Source organism: Nyctereutes procyonoides, unplaced genomic scaffold (genome assembly GCF_905146905.1).
Source record: "Nyctereutes procyonoides isolate TBG_1078 unplaced genomic scaffold, NYPRO_anot_genome, whole genome shotgun sequence".
In the NCBI taxonomy this organism is placed as follows: domain Eukaryota; kingdom Metazoa; phylum Chordata; class Mammalia; order Carnivora; family Canidae; genus Nyctereutes; species Nyctereutes procyonoides.
Genome location: NW_026575046.1, coordinates 64035997 through 64057011, shown reverse-complemented (window position 1 = coordinate 64057011; position 21015 = coordinate 64035997). Strand labels below are relative to the sequence as shown.

The 21015-nt window shown below is 37.3% G+C and overlaps 1 protein-coding gene across 19 annotated transcripts in view; it reads right to left on the bottom strand.

Moving 5' to 3' along the window:
• The window catches only part of USP54 (ubiquitin specific peptidase 54), a 123907-nt gene that overhangs the window by 63867 nt on the left and 39025 nt on the right, over window positions 1–21015 (bottom strand). The window contains exon 1 of one of the 19 annotated variants that reach the window (XM_055325062.1): window positions 15080–15167. The exons of the other annotated variants lie outside the window; for them this stretch is intronic. The gene's annotated coding sequence lies outside the window, so the exon portion shown is untranslated. Of the gene's footprint in view, window positions 1–15079; window positions 15168–21015 lie in introns of those variants that run through there. 19 annotated transcript variants of the gene reach the window in all.

Below are 21015 nucleotides of genomic sequence, written 5' to 3'. Positions count from 1 at the left end.
AATTTATTTGAATTATAGGGGTTTTTGCTCTTATTGCTCCTGCTTTTTAAAAATGCCCCAAACATCTTCTATCATTCCATTCAGAACTTCAGAAAGTCTCTTCTCTTCTTTTCCTCTGTGACTAGAATAAGCCAGCTGTGCCAGAGAGCTCTAACAAAAAGGAAAAAAAAAAAAGCTAAAAGCTTGCGTCACTTAATGACTCTACTGCCTTTGTGCTGTTCTGCCAAGATCAACGTTGCCTCACCTCTCACTAAAAACTTGAAACCTTGGCAAACAATGAACAAAAAAAAAAAAAAAAAAAAAAACAACAACAACAAAAGTCCCCCAAAACCTTAACAACAAAAAGGAGAAATACTCAAGCCAAAAAGAAGGAAAAAGGTTTGAGCAGCTTTACTTTCACGGGAAACTTCTCTGAAATTTTCTAGAAGAAATTTGATCAGGACAAAAACAAAAAACCAAATACAAACTTTTCAAAATCAGGCTAACAAAAATATTACCAAGTAAATATACACCAAATTAAGAATTAGAACAGTCTTTGTTAGATGTTGTGAGTAAAGAAATTTTTAAAGGTGTGTTCCATGTTCATGGCTATGAAAGCCTGTTTAAAGGTGGGAAGGCAGGGACTCCTGGATGGCTCAGCGGTTAAGCGTCTGCCTTCGGCTCAAGCCATCATCCTGAAGTCCCAGGATCAAGTCCCATGTGGCGCTCCCTGCAGGCTTCTCCCTCTGCCTGTGTCTCTCTGTGTGTCTCTCATGAATAAATAAATAAAATCTTTAAAAGAAATAAAAATAAAGGTGAGAAGGCCATGTTATCAGTCTGGACTCTGTTCTGAGGAAAGATGTCCCATCTCAGAGAAACATTCAAGACAAGTAAGCTGGATATCCTTAACATCAAGTCCAAGAGAACTAAGTCTTCTCCTGCCCTGTTTGTTTGTACATTTTATTTTTGCCAGAGGATCAGAGAGATAATTTGGGTTACAAATAACTTTATCCTCAGATTAAATCTAAGACATTCACAATCAGAGGTCATCCATTGATCAACATGTTTTCAACTAATTAAAATGCCAGTGAATCAACAGGGGAGAAATACCAAAGCAAACACCTTTACTGGAAGGAAATACTTTTAATCTCCAGTTTTAAGCTTTCCTATAAGGCTGCCATGCCCAAATAAGGAAAAAATTAAGAACGTTAAGTGTTAAATTTGGTTTCCAATAGTTCCCCAAGCTTCTCCCTTTCTTACTTCCTATCATCACATGAACCAACCAAAAAAGCAAAAATGCTAAAACATCTTAATCATTCTCTAAGAGATCACCTAGTACTACCCAGTGTATCCAGTGGAAAAACTGAGGCACGGGAACATTAAATGGTTGCATAAGACTGTTCTTTCCCTTCTCTAAATTCCCAGACTATTTATAATCTACATGTCCCAATTAAAGTATTTGACTATACACAGTAGTGTCATATCATCCTCTATTTGTTTTTATTACTATTTGTTTTATATGGTATCAGTCATATATCCTGAATGACTGTATGAAATGAAATACTAACCAGTGTCAGACAAGTACTAAACACTATACTTATATTCTTTATTCTTTACAATAGCCTTATTATGTAGGTGTTAATAGTTCCATTTACAGAACAGTAAAGTGAGATTTACAGACATTAACTTGCCCAAATCAACTGGTAGATGGCAGAACTAGAGTTTTTTAACTATTATACTGTGACTTAATTATGTATTTTATTAAACTATTCCAAAAGCTCCTGTCATAGTGCTGGTCATAAGGAGGAACTCAGTAAATATTCCCTGATGATTAGCATGGCACCAGGAAGGATCCCATATCTCCCACATGCATTAAAAGACCCTCAACTCTGTATACACACCCTCATACACACCCCACTCAAAGCTACTAAGCAACTTCAACAAGCCATGCAGCATTCTTTCAGCTCAACTGCTGCAAAGGAATGACAAGTACCAAGCCTCCACTTTGCTCACAGCCAAAAGGACTTGGCAGACAGGTGGGGTTTCCAGTATCCACATTAGGAGTTTACTGAAACTCAGCCTGCCCTATGATACACACCCCTGAGTTCAGGGAGCAAAGAGAAAAAAAAAAAAAAAAACAGCAGTCACAGAAAAAAAAAAAAAAAAGGATTCTCAGGCTCTGAATGGCAGCATTATGTAGGGTAAGGCAATAAGCTCTCACATTTGCTCTAGGTGTGTCAGAAACTAGAGGTAAGAGAGCCAGAAAGAACAAGGCCAAGAAAGGCAGTAAGTAACAAATGATCCAAAGAAATACTGATGACAAAATATTTCATTTAAGTTGTAGGTCCAGCACCAAACAAAATAATCCTTCTACTGTACCATCTACTAAAGATATATGAGAAAGTCAATTAAGAGTTATATCCACATCAATCTAATAACCTATTTAAAAAAAATAACTTCTTAGGCAATATTCAAATGGTTAGAGATAAAAGAGCATAACGTCTACAACTACTATGAAATAGTTCAAAAGGAAAAACTATATACATATATGTATAGATGTATAGATAGGTATAGGTATGTGTTTATATGTAAATATGGAGAGACAGGGAAATGGTAGAGCAAATATAGCAATAATGTTGACAACGGGTAAATGTGGCTGAAGGGGATATGGGAATTCCTTGTACCATTTTTTGTAACTTCTCTGTAAGTTTTTTTTTTTTAAGACTTTATTTATTTATTCATGAGAGACACACACACAGAGAGAGAGAGAGAGAGAGAGGCAGAGACACAGGAGAGGGAAAAGCAGGCTCCATGCAGGGAGCCTGACATGGGACTCAATCCCGAGTATCCAGGTTCATGCCCTGGGCTGAACATGGCACTAAACTGCTGGGCCACTGGGGCTGTCCACTTCTCTGTAAGTTAAGTCATTTTTTTAGGTTGAAAGAAAACTGATACCTGCAATAAAAAATTTTTCTAATTATGTAGAAATTATCTTGTAATATATGTAGCATTCATTCAAATGCAAAAATGACTAAAATCATTAAGCTGGTAGATAATAACATTGCCAGATGATATTAGCAATCCCAAACTAAAATTAAAAAATAAAGGAAAAAGATAAAAACAAAACAGTATAGACATAAGGGTAAAAGAAAATAGAATACAGCTTGAATCCTATTTCTATGAAAAGGAGAACTCAAAATGTAGTATAATGTATAGCTGTTACAAGAGCAAGTGATGTTGAATAATTATGATATTATACAAAAGGGACCAGGACTAAACTTAGAGTTAGAAGACATGGGTTCAATTTCCACATTTTTACTACTTTGCATAATCCTAAACTACTTAAGTGTCCTGAACCAGGGCAGCCAGGATGGCTCAGCGGCTTAGCGCTGCCTTCAGCCCAGGGCGTGATCTGGAGACCGGAGATCAAGTCCCATGTTGGGCTTTCTGCGTGGAGCCTGCTTCTCCTTCTCCCTGTGTCTGTCTGTCTGTCTGTCTGTCTGTCTCTCTCTCTCTCTGTCTCCAATGAATAAATAAATAAAATCTTTTTTAAAAAAGTGTCCTGAACCTAGTTTTCTGAGTCTGTAAAATGATGGCACAATACCTATTCTACATAGTGGTTGAGATTTCGTAATAGGCATGCCAAAGTACTAGCAAGTTTTCAAAACAAAGGATGAATAATAATGAGTTCCACTGAATGAGTGATCTGTAATGCCTAAAAGTATAAAAGCAAATTTTGGTTTGGGGACCTCAGGATACTAGAAAGTTGTAAAACACCAGGAATAAGTCTTCTAATTGTACAAAAAGAACAATAGGCCTCACATAGGACAAGTGTGATGTCAGTACAATTTTACTGTGTGCTTAGAGAAACATTTGAATTTTACAATTATTTTTAAAATACAAAGTTTAATTTTTTCTGTGTAAAAAGGCAAACAGTTGAGCCAATTACAAGTCCCAGGGTAACATTTTAGAAGGCCTACAAAGAATGATTATATCCAATTGATCAATGATTCAAATGGAAAAACTGTGATAAGTATCTCAGTTTCTAAGGAAAGAACAGCAGCCTCATTACAAGTGATTAATGCCAAAAGTAACCCAAATATTAGGAAGTCAAACTGCACTACACTAAGATAACAGTTAACCAGGAAAGTTGCTCACATTTCTAGTTTCTATTCTATATAGCAGTTTATTTGAAATACACTCACGAAACTGTATTTGCCTTGATAAATCAACAGGCAATTACCTCAATTCCATATGTCAATTAATTCCCAACTACATCTATAGTATCTTGTTAGTAACTATAAGAATTAAAATCAGTTAATTTATGCAAAGTGCTAATTCAGCATCTGGCATATAGTAATTACTGTATAAATGATTGTTATTATTCCCATTTCCTTTCAAACATTTCCTCCTGAGTTCTTTTCTTTTTAAAGACATACACACACAGATATCCTATATTCTTCAAAAAACAAAAACAATAAAGATCACCTTGAATTTATTAACCGCTATGCCTACTGTCCTAAGTTCTTTTGGACCTTTCAATATTAAATGTCTCTACAATTAATAATTTATAACTGCTATCTCTTCATGCTCACCGTCAATCTCTCCAGGACATGGTACTGATCCTTTACTCCACCACTACCACAATTTTACTTCATAGAATATGCTTTCAATATAAAGAAAGCTCCTACTTGCAAAACCTACTGGCTTTTTCCACAAGCCTCATTCTTCTTAATTTCTCTGTAGCACCTAACACTGACAGCCTTAATGCTACATAATCCTGGATTCTTTCAAAATTAATAAGAAAATGAGAGAATGAGTAAAATGAAATGACAAACCAGAACACTAGTTCTCCTGCTATGCTGATAGTTTATTTTTTTTCTCCTTATTGCTTTCTTTAAAAAGTGCATTCCTTAAAGTTTAAATCAGACCTTCTTGCTCATCTCTATAGTTCAACCCATGGTATTCCCATCTACTGCTGTCAGAACTTCAAACATCACTTTTGGTCTGACAAATCACAAATCTCATGAACCCTAAAACCAAATTACCAAATATTTGCATATCATCCCACTTTCATAAGTTTAGCATGTCCAAAAATAAAATCACCCCCTTCCCCCCAAAAAATAGTGCCTCCCCTGATTCCTTTTTTTAACTAGTGGCATTTCCAATTACCCAGGCTCAAAACCTCTGTAGTCTTAGACACCATCCTATCCATCTCCCCCTTCCCTATTCACACGTCACAAAGTCTTATCAATTTTCTCTTCAAAATCTCTTATATTGATCCTTCTTTTTCACTTCCACTGTCACCCAAGTTTACACCACAATTATTTCCCACTTAAATTATTAAAATAGATTAAGTCTTGCTAGCCCCAGTCTCTTGCCATATAGATGCATTTATAGAACTACTTTAAAAATTAATATTTCAAAAAAAAATTAATATTTCTTGTGGTACCTGGGTGGCTTAATCAGTTAAGCATCTGCCTTCAGCTCAGGTCATGACATGATATCAGGCACTCAGGTGCCCCAAAGTTTTCTATAATTTAAGAGCAATGTTTCTACTATATCGATATTTCTAGGATCCTCCCCCAACCCACGTTACCCTCCATCCATAAAGGATAAGGATTTGGGGGCAGCTCGAGTGACTCAGCAGTTTAACACTACCTTCCGCGCAGGGCCTGATCCTGGAGACTCGGGATGAGTCCCAAGTCGGGCTCCCTGCATGGAGCCTGCTTCTCTCTCTGCCTGTGTCTCTGCCAATCTCTGTGTGTGTGTGTGTGTGTGTGTGTGTGTGTGTGTCTCATGAATAAATAAATAAAAAGATTTAAAAAGAAAAAAGATAAGGATTTTATCCCACCCCATTTGAGAATGGGGAATAGAAGGAGGTCAGAAGCCAATTGTATTATATCCATATATCTGTTATTGTAGGAAATATTATCACAAAATTTTATCAAAGTTTCTTTCAATTGTTATATAATCCATCTTTCTATTTATAAATTGTGACTCTACCTATATATACATATAGAAAAAGTATGAGCTATATCTTTTTTAACTTTCCATATTAATTGTTTCATCTTATCAAGATATTCTTTTATTTATTTATTCATGAGAGACACAGAGAGAGAGAGAGAGGCAGAGACACAGGCAGAGGGAGAGCAGGCTCCATGCAGGGAGCCCAACGCTGGACTCAATCCCGGGTCTCCAGGATCACGCCCTGGGCCGAAGGTGGCACTAAACCACTGAGCCACCCAGGCTGCAATATAAGAATATCTTATATTAATATAATTCAGTTTATTTATTTTTTAAAGATTTATTTATTTATTTATTCATGAGATACACAGAGAGAGAGACAGGCAGAGACACAGGCAGAGGGAGAAGCAGGCTACATGCAGAGAGCCCCATGTGGGACCGGATCCTGGACCCCAGGACCACGCCCTGAGCTGAAGGCAGACACTCAACCACTAAGCCACCCAGACGTCCCTAATATAACTTCAGGCTTTCCTCACCATCAGTATAAACATTTTAAGGGATATTATATAGCTTTGAACTGATGAGATTCTAGGGAAGTAGTTTTTTTTTTCTCTTTTTGTTTTTAAGATTTATTTATTTAAGGGGCATCTGGGTGGCTCAGTCAGTTAAACCTCCAACTCTTGGTTTCAGCTCAGGTCATGTTCTAAGGGTCCTGAGATTGAGCCCCACATCAAGTTCAGCCCTCAGTAAGGAAAGGGAGAGGAAGAAGCACTCTCCAATGAGTGGAGAGCCAGACTCAGGGCATAATCCCAGGACTCTGAGATCATGACCTAAACTGAAGATAGATGCTTAGCCCCTCTCCCAAAAAAAGATTTATTTAAGTAATCTCTACACCCAATGTGGAGCTCAAATTTATGACCCTGAGATCAAGAGTCACATGCTCTACTGTCTGAGCCAGCTAGGTGCCACTCTAGGGAGGTAGTTTTCTAGAAATGCACCCAAGAGTCATATCCTTAGATACTTAGTTTTGAAAAAAGAAAAGAAAAAATCTTGGTGAGCATGCATTATTTGTTCAGAGGCAGTCTATTCCAAAGAAGTCCACATACAGTTTCAATACAGAATCTTGCTTAGTTTTTGTATCAGATGATGACTGAAACTACTACCACCCAATAATGGCAACTATGCTGTATGTATGGATTTATTCAAATTTAAATTAAAACTGCTCCATAGTCTATTACCTAGTACTCCTTTCTATTTTGCCCCTCACAGTAGCAACCAAAGGACTCACAGCATTCCACAAAGAACAGTCCTAGACTACAACAAACTTAGAGCAGGCTACTTGGCATCTATTTAACAACAAACTCTACAGAAAATGTATCATTATTTTTACCCACAATTACTAGTTTCCAGCCAAGTGCTAAAACTATGAAGTAATCAATCAAAGGTGGAAAAAGGAGAAAGCATATAAGAATTTTATTACTGTGCTGTTCTCAACTCTGAAAAAGTTATCGTGACCTTATATTTTACTATTGCTGAATAGACTATGAGGAGCCAAATAAGTTTGTTCATACATTTTCCCAGCTTTATTGAGGTATAATTGACAAATAAAATGGTAATGTAGTATATAATAAAGTATATGATTTGACATATGTATATACTGTGAAAGAAATCCCATAATCAAGTTAACTAACATATACTAGAAGAAGAATAGAAAAGAAAATGAAGAGTTGGATTTTTTAAAAGATAAAATTGACAAATCTTTAGCTAGACTAAAAAAGAAAGAGGATTAATAAATAAAATCAGAAATGAAAGAAATGTTACAATAACACAAAAATACTAAGAATCATAAGAAACTACTGTGAAGGGGCAACTAGCTGGCTCAGTCAGTAAATCATGCAGCTTCTAATCTCAAACTTTTAGTTTGAGCCCCACATTGGGTGTAGAGATAATTTAAAAATAAAACCTTAAAAAAAAAAAACTATTGTAAAGACTCAACTATTCGGAACAAACTGAAGGTTGGGGGATGGGATGGATAGTAGGGTGGTTGTAGATAAGTTAAATACGTGATGAGGATTAAGGAGTGCACCTGTTGTGATGAACGCAGGGTTATGTAAGTGATGAGTCACTAAATTCTACACCTGAAACCAATATTACTCTATGTTAACTAAATGGAATTTAAATAAAAATTTAGAGGACAAAAATCAAAGTATTTTTAAATTAAAAAAAAAAACTACTGAAAAAAATATACAAAAAAATATAAACCAACAAATTGGATAACCTAGAAGACCTGGATAAATTCCTAGAAATATACAACCTACCAAGACTAAATCATGAAGAAATAGAATATCTGAACATAAATACTTATATTTATGTTTTAAAGGTTTTACTCATATTTATTTGAGAGAGAGAGAGAGAGAGAGAGAAAGAAAGAGGAAGAGAGAGAAGCCGACTCCTCACTGAGCAGAGAGCCCAATGTGGGGCTTAACCCCAGGACCCTGGGATCATGACCTGAGCTGAAGGCAGATGCTTAACCGACTGAGCCACCTAGGTGCCCCTACTTGTATTTATTTAACCTTTAATTTTCTATATACTTATTTAATCATCGAGAGAGAGAGCACAAGCAGGGGGAACAGCAAGCAGAGAGAGAAAGAAGCAGGCTCCCCATTGAGCAAGGAGCCAGATGTGGGGCTCGATCTCAGAACCCTGGGATCAATCTAAGCCAAAGGCAGTTGCTTAACCAATGGAGCCACTCAGGCACCCTCCTAATTTTCACTTTAAAAAAACTGTTTTCCAAAAAAAAACAAAACAAAACAAAAAAAACTGTTTTCCTTAAACAAGACCCCCTGAATTAGGGCCCATAGAGTCTGAAACCTATTACAGAAACTAGATTTGTAAGTATATGTTACTTGAAAAATACATAATTCAAAAAGCTACTTTAAATTCAGTAATACTGGGATCCCTGGGTGGCGCAGCGGTTTGGCGCCTGCCTTTGGCTCAGGGCGCGATCCTGGAGACCCGGGATCGAGTCCCATATCGGGCTCCCGGTGCATGGAGCCTGCTTCTCCCTCTGCCTATGTCTCTGCCTCTGCCTCTCTCTCTCTCTTTCTCTCTGTGACTATCATAAATAAATAAATTAAAAAAATAAATAAATTCAGTAATACTAACAAATTTATATTTTATTAACCAAAACAACATGCAATATATTTTTCGTTGTATAAAATCTGGCACTAAATAGCTAATTATACTGTTGATGCATACTTGGATTTTGCATTCTTGAGCCCATTGTAATAATTCCACCAGGGATCCACATCTGACAGAATAAAAATGACAGGGGTAAATTTAAAAGATCATAGCTCAAGAATGCCAGCATTAGAAGTAATGCTGTAGAAGCTAATTAAATTTAGAAAAAAAATTTATTTCTCTGTATTAATGAAATACAGAGAACAATTTCTTCACAAGAATACCCAGTAACTCAAAATGTGCTCCAGTTTCCTCAGGCCAAAATAATAAACCAGGCTATAACCAAAGCCACTCTAATTATCCCCTACTATATTCCTCATCAACAAAGTCAGCTTCTCTTAGCCTCTGTTTCTGAAAAACACAAAATAGTCATTCAAATGTTTGCTGAAATGACACAGGCTTATGCATAAAGAGAGAAGAGGCCTAGAGGAACACTGGGCCAGGAAGAGCCTGTCACCCTAAGTAGGACGGGTAAATGAGGTTCAGAGATCTACAGGTTATTAGCATTGGAGACTTCATTATGAATGTGACATGAATGTGGCTGAGATCAATGAAGACTACAAAGGATTTGTTGCTGCAGAGCCTGGGAGTCCTTTGATGAAACCAGGCATAAAGTGTAAGTGGCTTAGAAGGGGCTAGGTCCCTTAAGGGAATTCATTTCATAATAAATAAAGTTCAATGAATCACTAAGTCAACATTACTAATTTCATGTGTAGAGAACATGACATTTTTGCAAATGATAGTATCAAAGTATTCTTTTTTTTTTTAAGATTTTATTTATTCATTGATGAGAGACACCGAGAGACAGACAGAGACACAGGCAGAGGGAGAAGCAGGCTCCCTGCAGGGAGCCTGATGTGGGACTCGGGTCTCCAGGATCACGTCCTGGGCCAAAGGTGGTGCTAAACTGCTGAGCCACCCGGGCTGCCCAGTATCAAAGTATCCTGACCAAAATCTTAATTATTAACTACTAAGGAAAAGATAATAACTTTACTGTAGAGCAGCCTGGCAGAAACCACCTTAACCAAGTGATCATGGTCAATATCACCAGCAATAATACATATTAACGTCATGAATCCCATAGTAATAATACACTGAGAACACAACATTATTTGTAGTATTCCTGACTAAACCATATGATCTCAGTCCAATCATGAGAAAACATCAGAAAAATCCAAACTGAGGAACATTTGACAAAATAACTGATCAGTACTCTCCAAAAATGTCAAAGTTGGAAGACAAAGAAGACAGAGGGACACCTGGGTGGCTCAGTGGTTGAGCATCTGCCTTCAGCTAGGTTGTGATCCTTGGGTCCTGGAATCCAGTCCTGCATCCGGCTCTGCCTGCTTTTCAGAGAGCCTGCTTCTCCCTCTGCCTATGTTTCTTCCTCTCTCTGTGTGTCTCTCATGAATGAATGAATGATAAATAAATAAATGAATACATAAACAAATCTTAAAAAAAAAAAAATAGAAAATAGAAAAAAAAAAGGTTCTCTCCTTCTCCCACCTTTCCATTTTCCCTCATTTCACACTCTTCTGTGCTCTCAGCGCATGTGGATCATTCATTCTACCCTTCCTCGTTTTAGTTATTTGTATACATGGACTACAACATATTCCTTATGGGCATCTTTTTACACATAGGTTGAATATAACAGGCACTGAATTGTTGAAAGTTAAATTGAAAAACTTTTTGTTTGAAGGGATAAGTACCCAAAACAGCCAATTCCAACACCCTGATAAATTCTGACTTTCCTTCAGTAAAAGAGCCCCCAAAATGTCCATATCTAGTTTGAGATACTGCAGATTTTTTCTAATGGAGATTATATCAATTGAATCAATATTTGTTTCTGATTCAAGCTTGGAAATAAAGAGAGATAAGCATCTACAACCATAAAAAAAGGCTAAACTATTTGTTGATTTATGGGCTGGTTATCTCAAACTCCCCAGTGAATACAGTTACTCAACTCAAACAATTTCCTGAGGGTTGGACTTTGGCAGCTTCAAATTATTACATCATGTACAACAAGATCTGTATGCTGACTAAAAAAAATATATAGAAAGCCTTATTTTTCCTTTTATAAGAACTTAGAAAACTGTCATTTATAACAAATTTTCCAAAACCAGTTAGGAAGAAAATAAAACAGAAGACATATTTCACTTTGTTATAACTGACAAACTAAGAAATGATGGTTGCAGGCTACTTAGTCCATTCTTATAAGGATCCAGAGCTGTATAGATAATTTACTGACTTGTGAGGGAGGCAGCATAATAGTAAAAAGAACATAGTAGTTACAAGTGCAGCCTCTGCAGGGCCAACTATATTGCATAACCTCAGGAAACACCACGCTCACAGTGGAGATCCAAGCAGTACCATTCCCAGAGAACACAATGTGAATTATACAACTTAGGGATCCACAGTTAGCAAGGTAGAACTGGACAAGTAGGTCTGGACTCTGCCAACTAACAACATCATGACCAAGTTACTGAATCAGTTATTGAAGTCTCAGCCACCTCATCAGTAAAATGGGATTAAGAAATAACATCTAAATCATAGGATTGTTATGAGAATAATATATACATGTATAATTAGCCTGGTACCTAGTATTAGTGAGTGAGACATAAATGCCTTGATGATAATAAAGAATAAGATGAATCTACATTCGAGAGCACCTGGGTGGCTCAGACGGTTAAGCATCTGCTTTCCACTCAGGTCATGATCTCCAGGTCCTAGGACAGAATCCCATGTCGGGCTCCCAGCTTAGCAGGGAGTTTGCTTCTCCGTCTCCCCCTGCCTCTCTCTCTGCTCATTCTCACTGTCTCTCAAATGAATAAATAAAATCTTTCCTAAAAGATGAATCTACATTCCAAACCTGCTCCATTACTTTCAGATCATTTACTACCTATAATAAATGTGATCTGTTGAGAGTATTCAACAAAATCATATATGCAAAATACTTAGGGACAGGTACAAAATAAGAGTTCCAATTATGATGGCTGGAGGGGATGCTTGACTGACTCATTTGGTAGAGCATACAACTCTTGATCTCAGGGTCATGAGTTTGAGCCCCATGTTGGACACAGAGTTTACTTAAAGAAAAATGATTATAATTGGCCATTCCCTATACCTCTCTCCTTCCTTCTTTCTCTCTTACACACACACACACACACATAAACTTAATGTAAAAATTCTATGACATTAAACTGCAATTAATAGCATAAACCCAAAGCCATATCAAAATGAGGGCAAATGTATTCTAAAAATAATGCATTCTCAATACAATTTACCTAGATCTCCGTAATAACTTCCAAACTATGTTTCCCTTTCTAATCCTGTCTATACAGTACTGCCAAAAGCAAACTCTGATCAATCAATCACTATTTAGCTTATAGAAGTTCAGTGACAAAATACAGTCAAAACTCGTTGGCCTTAAATAGCCTTGTATAATCTTAACCTATGCAGTTTCCAACCTCATCTACCACTAACCCCTTAAAACACAAAAAGAGATTTGTTCTGTATATACTCCCAGCATTTTGCTCAATAAGGAATATTATTCCCTTCCCACTCCCATCTTTCCAGTCCTACCTAACACAAGTAATCCTTTCCACTCAGCAAACCTGTTTGAAAAAGCCACTCTGCTGGCAGTTTACAGTAATAGAGACTAATGATAGTCACACCCTATTAAGAAGGAATAGTCATTTATATTAAACCATTTTCCAAAGAATTATCTATATACTGCTCCTTACCAATTGGAACATATTCCCTCCCTCCAGGAACTTCATTAATCAGTACTTAACCAGTATATCTGTACTTTATTAGAATACAATATAGAAAGTTAAACTGCCTTACACTGAACAGATACTCGATACTTGTTAAATAAAAAAATAAATGAAGATCTAAGCTTTGTGAAACACATTTTTCAGTTTAGAGATTAACTCAGTCATAAGTATGATAAATCATTCCTCTGTCTCTTCCCTGAACCTACTGCCAAAATCATACCATATCATTTAAATTACACATTCTGTTTCCAAAAGGTCTGTGGAATAAAGATACTCTACCTTATGGCCAGAAGGGCTAATACAATGTTCTTTCTCAGACACATTGCTAATAGCACCAACCTAGTAACAACAGGGGTTAAAGGAAAAAGAATCCATAGCAATTCTATTAGGCCCCAGAATGGCAAAACGATAACTATGAGTTGCATGAAGTTGCCCTATATTATCCTCTGGCTCAGTAACTTACGAGCTAGAGATTTTTTCCCCCTACTTTTTAAATCCTTGAGTCTTCTTAATTTAAATGCTTGATTGTAACTATGCACTATTTATGAATCACTATAAACACATCACTACCTAAATTCTTTTGGCACAAACAATAATGAAAGCATGATGGCTCTATCAACAGGAGGAAAATAGGCAGAGAAGCCACTGACTGCACTGGCTTGACTCATTACTGCTGGGAGAATACTGGTACTGAATGGCACAAGCAACTCCAGTGTGAGAGACCAAGCACATGACTGGGAAGGTGACAGAGGATACCAAGAAAAGAAGGGCATCTATAAAGAACCTTTCCTCTATGGGGGCAGGAGGCAGAGGAATAGGTAGGGATCCACTGAAATTTCTAAAAGCCTTCACAATACTCAAAAATATGCTACCAGTTGCCAGGTTTGAGCCAGTTTGAATCCTAGCTCTAACACTCAAAACTGAGAGACTTTTAGCAAGTTATTTAGCCATAAAATTATAATAGCAGTCACCACTTAATGAACACCAGCTCTGAGCTAGGCACCATACGCATGGTACATCCTTTAATTCCCACAACTAATCTGCCAGATGGAGATTATTCTCATTTTGAACGAAAAACCCATGTTCCTTCTACCCATGCACATCTGCTTCCTAGAGGGATAATGCTACCTATGTGGCAGTGTTATAACTGGGAATTAGAACTAAATGCAAAGTACTTAGCATAGGAACTAGCACCTGCCACATCACAGAAACTCAGGAAATCGTTACTGTACAGTCCAGGTATCACTTGAATAAATGGCTCAACTGAACAGCAATAAACATCCCACAAACAAGTTTTCCCTCACACTAACATAAAAATGACTGTAATTAGCAATACTTTTGGAAAACCAAAAGGGTGTGCGCGTACAGCTTCCTAGTTGAAGATCAAAACATACAATCCAAAGAAATAAAAAGTCCATTATCAAAGTGATACTTGACTCAATCTGAACACCAAATATTAAATATTTTACTTTCAAAGGGATTATAGATCTCATACCTCAAGGGACCAGGAGCTAATGAATAAATCTAATTTCCCCAAAAAGTAATTCCCAGAAGCATCTGTTATCCTGAAGTACTCAGCAAACCATTTCTCAGAATTAAGAACATATTGCTAAAATCTTAGTGAATTTTGCCAAAAACATTCTGCTGAGAGGAAAAAAGAATCATTCTGATTCTAGAAGCAAATGCTTCTTTCCAGCTGAGCCACAAAATAGATCTTTACTTCACTATTACTTTTTTTACTATTACTTTATCAGTAAGTTAATACTGAAAATAAATATAAAAATATCACAAACATACTTGCATTTGAAGGAAATTTAAATATTAAGCCTATAACACTTGCTTTAATCTTAATGAGCTCAAGAAAATCTATGAGAATGTTTTTTTAAACCAATAATAAAAATCAAATTTCCAAAGCCTTAATAATTGAAACAGAGAGGAAAGAAGACCAAAAACAACAGTCATATGACAGAAGCTCTCCTAAAAGTTGAGAGTCCTACAACCTAAATTTCAAAGTTTAAACCTTTGCTATTAAAAACAACACTTCACAAAGACTAACCTAGACACAAAGACTAAATCCCTCCATCCACTTGCAGTTTTGCCACAAGAACAAGACTTACCAGGCAGCATGTTCAAACTCCAGCAATCCCAAGGGCATTTGTGGGGCATGGGATACAGGAATGAGGAGGGCCAGGGGAAGAGCTAGAGTTGCTGGGAGGGAAGGGTATGGGAGGGAGGAGACAACTGCAGCTAGCAACAATGGGAAAACTGTGAATCTAAACCACAAAGGCTTCCTGCAGAACAGGGTAACAGAGAAAGGGCAATTCTTTTTTACCACCTACCAGGAACTCAGAACTGGCATTTCATGATAAAGCTAAAAAGATGGAGCCTTCAATTAAATGTAAACAAAGTAAACTTAAGAAAGCAACCAAAAGTAACTTGAAAGGACATATCATAAACTTCATAGAGGCTTAAGAAAAACAATTAGGAGGCTGTTTTCTCTAGGGGCATTCCTGCTGACAAAGGTCAGCAGTATAACAATAAGGTTTGCAGGATAGCAGCTGCTTCCAGAGGGCCAGCCCTAAAAAACAGTCCCTTGCACCACAGTGAAAAGGAGCGCTAGAAGAAGACATGCCCATACTACTTTAGAGAATAGCCAAAACAATGTCATTGTTTGACTACTTAATTCACAATTCCAAGACTTTCTGACTTAAATTATGTCACTTTAATAAGCAAAACACCTCCTTACACAAGACACAAACTCTTAAGGAAAATTATCGCATGAACTGAGCTGCTGAATTCAAGAATCAATTTTAAAATGCTTGCGAACTCAAAGATTCCCAAAACCAAAGGCAAGGACAGTGAAAGATCTCCACCCCTCTTTCAGGGAAGAAGCCAAGTTATATCACCAAGAACAAACAGCAGACAGAGTTCTGACCCCAAACATGTGATCAGTCAGCCCAGAACTTACATTTGCAGGCAGGGCACAGAGGCCCCAGAAGACCAACACACACCCTTCTACGTATTACACCCAGTTACAAAACAACTTTATTAAAAGGAGTTGTTTTATAAGAATATTGATTTTATTTTTTTTTAAAGATTTTATTTATTTATTCATGAGAGACACAAAGAGAGAGAAAGGCAGAGACACAGGCAGAGGGAGAAGCAGGCTCCACACAGGGAGCCTGACGTGGGATTGGATCCTGGGTCTCCAGGATCTGGCCCCGGGGCTGAAGGCGGTGCTAAACCACTGAGCCACCCAGGCTGCCCAGAATATTGATTTTAAAAAACTCATCAGCGGAATCCCTACCAATTATGAAGGTCTGTTGTATTTCTATAGGTTGCAAGAGAAAATGAGTTGACTTTTTAAAAGATTTACTAGTAAAATTAAACACCTGCAGGCACTGCCCAAAACTAATTAGGCTCTTACATTTTAACAATATACCAAATATACTAAAGTACTCCTTTCACAACAGTAAGAGTGTCCAAAAAAAAAAAAAAAAAAGATACAATATTGCTTTTCTTTTGCTAACCACTAACATTCTAACTGGGGTCTCCTACTGGTAGGTGGGGGTAGAGATGTCATTCTAAAGTATGAAACCTAGGATTTCTATTGATCAGTGCTAATTGCAAAGAAAGAATATACAAATTATCACGGTCAAGCTCTCTAATCAAGTCATTCAGTGACAGTTATACATGCGTTGTGGGACTAATCAAATAAAACTAGAATACTGGAGCAGAGTTACAGATCTTCAACCCTGGTTACAACGTAACTACATAAATGACTTTTCATATATAGCCAGGCAAGGAAGGTGATCCACAGGAAAATCTCACCCTGACAGATTGTAATCTCTTTTGAAGCCCCTCAGAAAGTAATTCATATAAAACTCTTCTATATAATCATATTCCGCCTTGTATAAGTTATTTCTTGACTTCTGTTTTTTTTTAAGTAGGCTCCACACCCAGCAGGGCTTGAAGTCCCAACTGTGAAACAGACTGAGCTGTGATCAAGAGTTGTACACTTAAACCAAGTGAGGCACCCAGGTGCCCCTATTTTGACATTTCTTATTTGCTTTTCAAGACTGCACAGGAGATTCTGTCTCACATAGAGACAACTCTGCATCAACCACTCTGCCTGTCCACCTAAAATAGAGTAACTACAGGTGTCTGCTACCTAAGTGCCAAACTGCCTGTGGAAGTTTTTTGTGAGCATGACTGTTAGGTCAAGAGGGAGAGTGATATATATGGTTTCAGAAGTCTTGTTAAAATGTCCTAGGATCCTGGGCATCTGGGTGGCTCAGCTGGTTAAGTAATAAGCACTTGCCTTTGGCTCAGGTCATGTTCCCAAAGTCCTGGGATGGACCCCTGCCTGAGTCAGGTTTCCTGCTCAGTGGGGAGCCTGCTTCTCCCTCTCCCTGCACACCCACCGCGCCCTTCCTCATGTTCTTTTTCTCTCTCCAATAAATAAATAAAATCTTTATAAGTAAATAAATATCCTTGGAATCTAAAGTTAGATGACTGGTTACAACAGTACTTTTTAAAATTGTGCTTCAACAAAACTTGTCATATTGTTCTAGTACTATGCAAGGAGTATTACACATTGGCCTTCCTTTGACTATAAGAGACAAAGACTGGGGATGTCTGGGTGGCTCAGCGGTTGAGTGTCTCCCTTTGGTTCAGGTCATGATCCTGGAGTCCTGGGATCTGGCACCACATTGGGCTTCCTGCATGGAGCCTGCTTCTCCCTCTGCCTGTGTCTCTGCCTCTGTTTCTCTCATGAATAAATAAAATAAAAAAGAGAGAGGAAAAAAAAAAAGACAGACACCTCAGGAAACAAAAATATGGGAGAAACTACCTCTAAGACTTGAATAAAGTAATTAAGAGAAATGGAGGAGGGGAGCAAGAACCCAGGCTAAAAAGACCCTACTTAGTCTGATACCACAATGTTTCTTAATTGGTCTCCACTAACAAGCAAGGTAGGATACAGCAGAATGTTCAATTTAATGAAGGAACATTTTGCTTCTCTTAAAGTTATAAAAGAGAAATGGAATTCCTCTAAGAAAAACCAAGGTGACTCCCTCCTGGAGTAACCCCAAAGCAAAACCATTTTTGTTGATTTGTATTTCTGACATGCTAATGATAATAGTGATGCTGGCAGTAAAGACAAGAGTTGAGTGGCTCCAGAGTTGGAGCCAAATTGGAAAATAAAAGCCTCTTCATTCTAGCACTCCAGAGGGTACTGAGGAAGTCTGTGGACTTTTAAATAAACTATGGAGGATTGAGGTGGGGAGGAGCAGGGTAGAGATTACTTTGTATCAAGTGGAAGCCCATAGAGACAGTAGCATTTAACCCCTAGGCTATATGCTCACAGGAAAAAAAATGGGGGGGGGGACTTAATTCAGAGCTGTGAAACTGGAGTTCTAGAAAATGAAACTAAGATACCAACTTGATTTCAGTTAAGAAGGAATCCCCCCAAAATATTCTAGCTTTTTGTCTCCGTATTGTAAAGGGGAATACAATAGAAAGTCCAAGGAAAACAAGAAAAACTATACAGCTAATTTGTATCTAGTTTTTATTCTGAGATTTATTCACAGTATTGGTAAATAGTGTATATACCTTAAATATCTGATGATTTCACTTAAGTACATATTACTGAGAAGACGTATATTACAGACAAGGAAGAGAAACAAGGGGGAAAAATTTATTCTAAGGACACATTTTGGAGAAACTTTGGCTGTTAAGCACAGGCCTACTGAGTAAAACCATCCAAGAAAACTTTCGTGTATTTCTCATACAAATGGACTCTTAAAAAAAAAAAAAAAGAGGAAAGGGGCGCCTGGGTGACTCTGTAAGTTAAGAGTCAGACTTAATTTCAGCTGGGGTCATGATCTCAGAGTTGTGGGCTCAAGTCAACACTGGGCGTGGAGCCTGCTTGGGATTCTCTTTCTCCCTTTGCCCCTCCCCACCCCTGCTCACTTGCATGCTCTCAGAGACCATTTATTTGGGTTTCTGCTGTTACAATATCATCATTGTTTAAACTAATATATTCAATTACATCTTGCACCCTCCTAAAAATTACTTCAAATAGCGTTATCATTATGAATATTAGGCAACATATCTCTAGAACTGGGCTTAAATTTTCGTAAATTAGGCTGAAACTCCTAGAAAGCAGTAAGAATGTGAAAAATCTCTCAAGTACACTGCAGGATCACCTAATTCTAGTCTCACAGAAAGCAGTAAAAATATAAATCTGTCATTCTCTTTTATTTATTTTTAGAGAGGGGAGAAAGAGAGGGTTGGGGTGGGGCAGAGGGAGAGTGAGAGAATCTTAATTCCACTATTGGGTATTTATCCAAGAAAACAAAAAGACTAATTCGAAGAGATATATGCACCCCTATGGTTATTGCAGCATTTTTTTACAATAGCCAATATATGGAAGCAACCTGTGTCTATCAGTAGATGAATGGATAAAGAAAATATGGTATATTTACAATGGAATCTTACACGGCCATTAAAAAGGATGAGATTGTGCCATTTGAGACAAAAATGGATGGATCTAGACAGTATTACACTAAATGAAATGTTAGACTGAGAAAGACAAATACCATGTGATTCCATTCATAAGTGAAATCTTAAAAAAATGAATAAACAAATGAAAAGAATCAAATCTATAAATACAGAGAACTGATGGTTGCTGGGACTAGGGGCAAAATGGGTGAAGGGAAGAGGGAGGCTTCCAGTTATGGAACAGATAAGTCACAGCAATAAAAGGCATAGCATAAAGAATATAGTCAGGACTCCTGGGTGGCTCAGCAGTTGAGCATCTGCCTTCAGCTCGAGGCATGATCCTGCAGTCCTGGGATTGAGTCCCATATCAGGCTCCCTGCATGGAGTCTGCTTCTCCCTCTGTCTCTGCCTCCCTCTCTCTCTCTCTCTCTCTCTCTCTCTCTCTCTCTCTCTCGTGAATTAAAAAAAAAGGAATATAGTCAATGATATTTAATAATAATGCAATGGGACAGACAGTAGCTACACTTGTGAAAACTTGCCAAATCACTAAGTGTACACCTGAAACTAATATAACATTGTGCGTCAACTATACTCAAATAAAAGGAAAAGGAAAAGGAAAAAAAGAACCAAATTGAGTCTATAGCTGTGGTAAGCTGTCAGCAGAGTAATTTATATTTTTGGCGATATTGTTTCCTGAATTATTTTTGGTCTTCTCTAACAATAGTGAAAGCCTCAGAGATTTCTACCATATTTCAGAAAAGCTGAACTGATTTGGGGTAGAGTTATTAATAATGTGTTGAGATGTATATGCTAAATTTTTTGCTATGTTCAACTGAACCTTAATTATCAAATGGTTGTGCCAGGACAACTCAATGGCAAAAGAATAGTCTCATTAACAAATGGCACTGAAGCAACTGAATGAAGAAGAGAATGAAGAGAATGAAGTTGGACTCCTGTTGCACATAACAGGTAAAAATTAATTCACAATGGGGTCAAATCTCCAAATGAGTGAGCTAAAACTATAAAACTTTTAGAAGAATATATAAACAGATATCTTCATGACCTTGGATTAGGTGGTCTTCTAAGAGGACATAAGCAGCAAAAGAAAAAATACATAAATCTGACTTCATCAAAATTAGTAAGACAACCCAAAGAATGGAATAAATATTTGCAAATTATATATAAGGGACTTGTATCTAGAATATATAAAGAATTCTACCAACTGAATAATAAAAACAATCCAAATTACAAATGGGTATCTTTTAAAACCTCAGTTAAAAAAGTATCTGAGGGACGCCTGGATGGCTCAGCGGTTGGGCACCTGCCTTCGGCTCAGGTCGAGATCCCGGGATCCGGGATCGAGTCCCACATTGGGCTCCCTGCGGGGACCCTGCTTCTCCCTCTGCCTGTGTCTCTGCCTCTCTCTGTGTGTGTCTCTCATGAACAAATAAATAAAATCTTAAATAAATAAATAAATAAATAAATAAATAAATAAATAATATCTAAATAGATATTTCTCCAAAGAAGATATATAAATGGGTAATGAGCA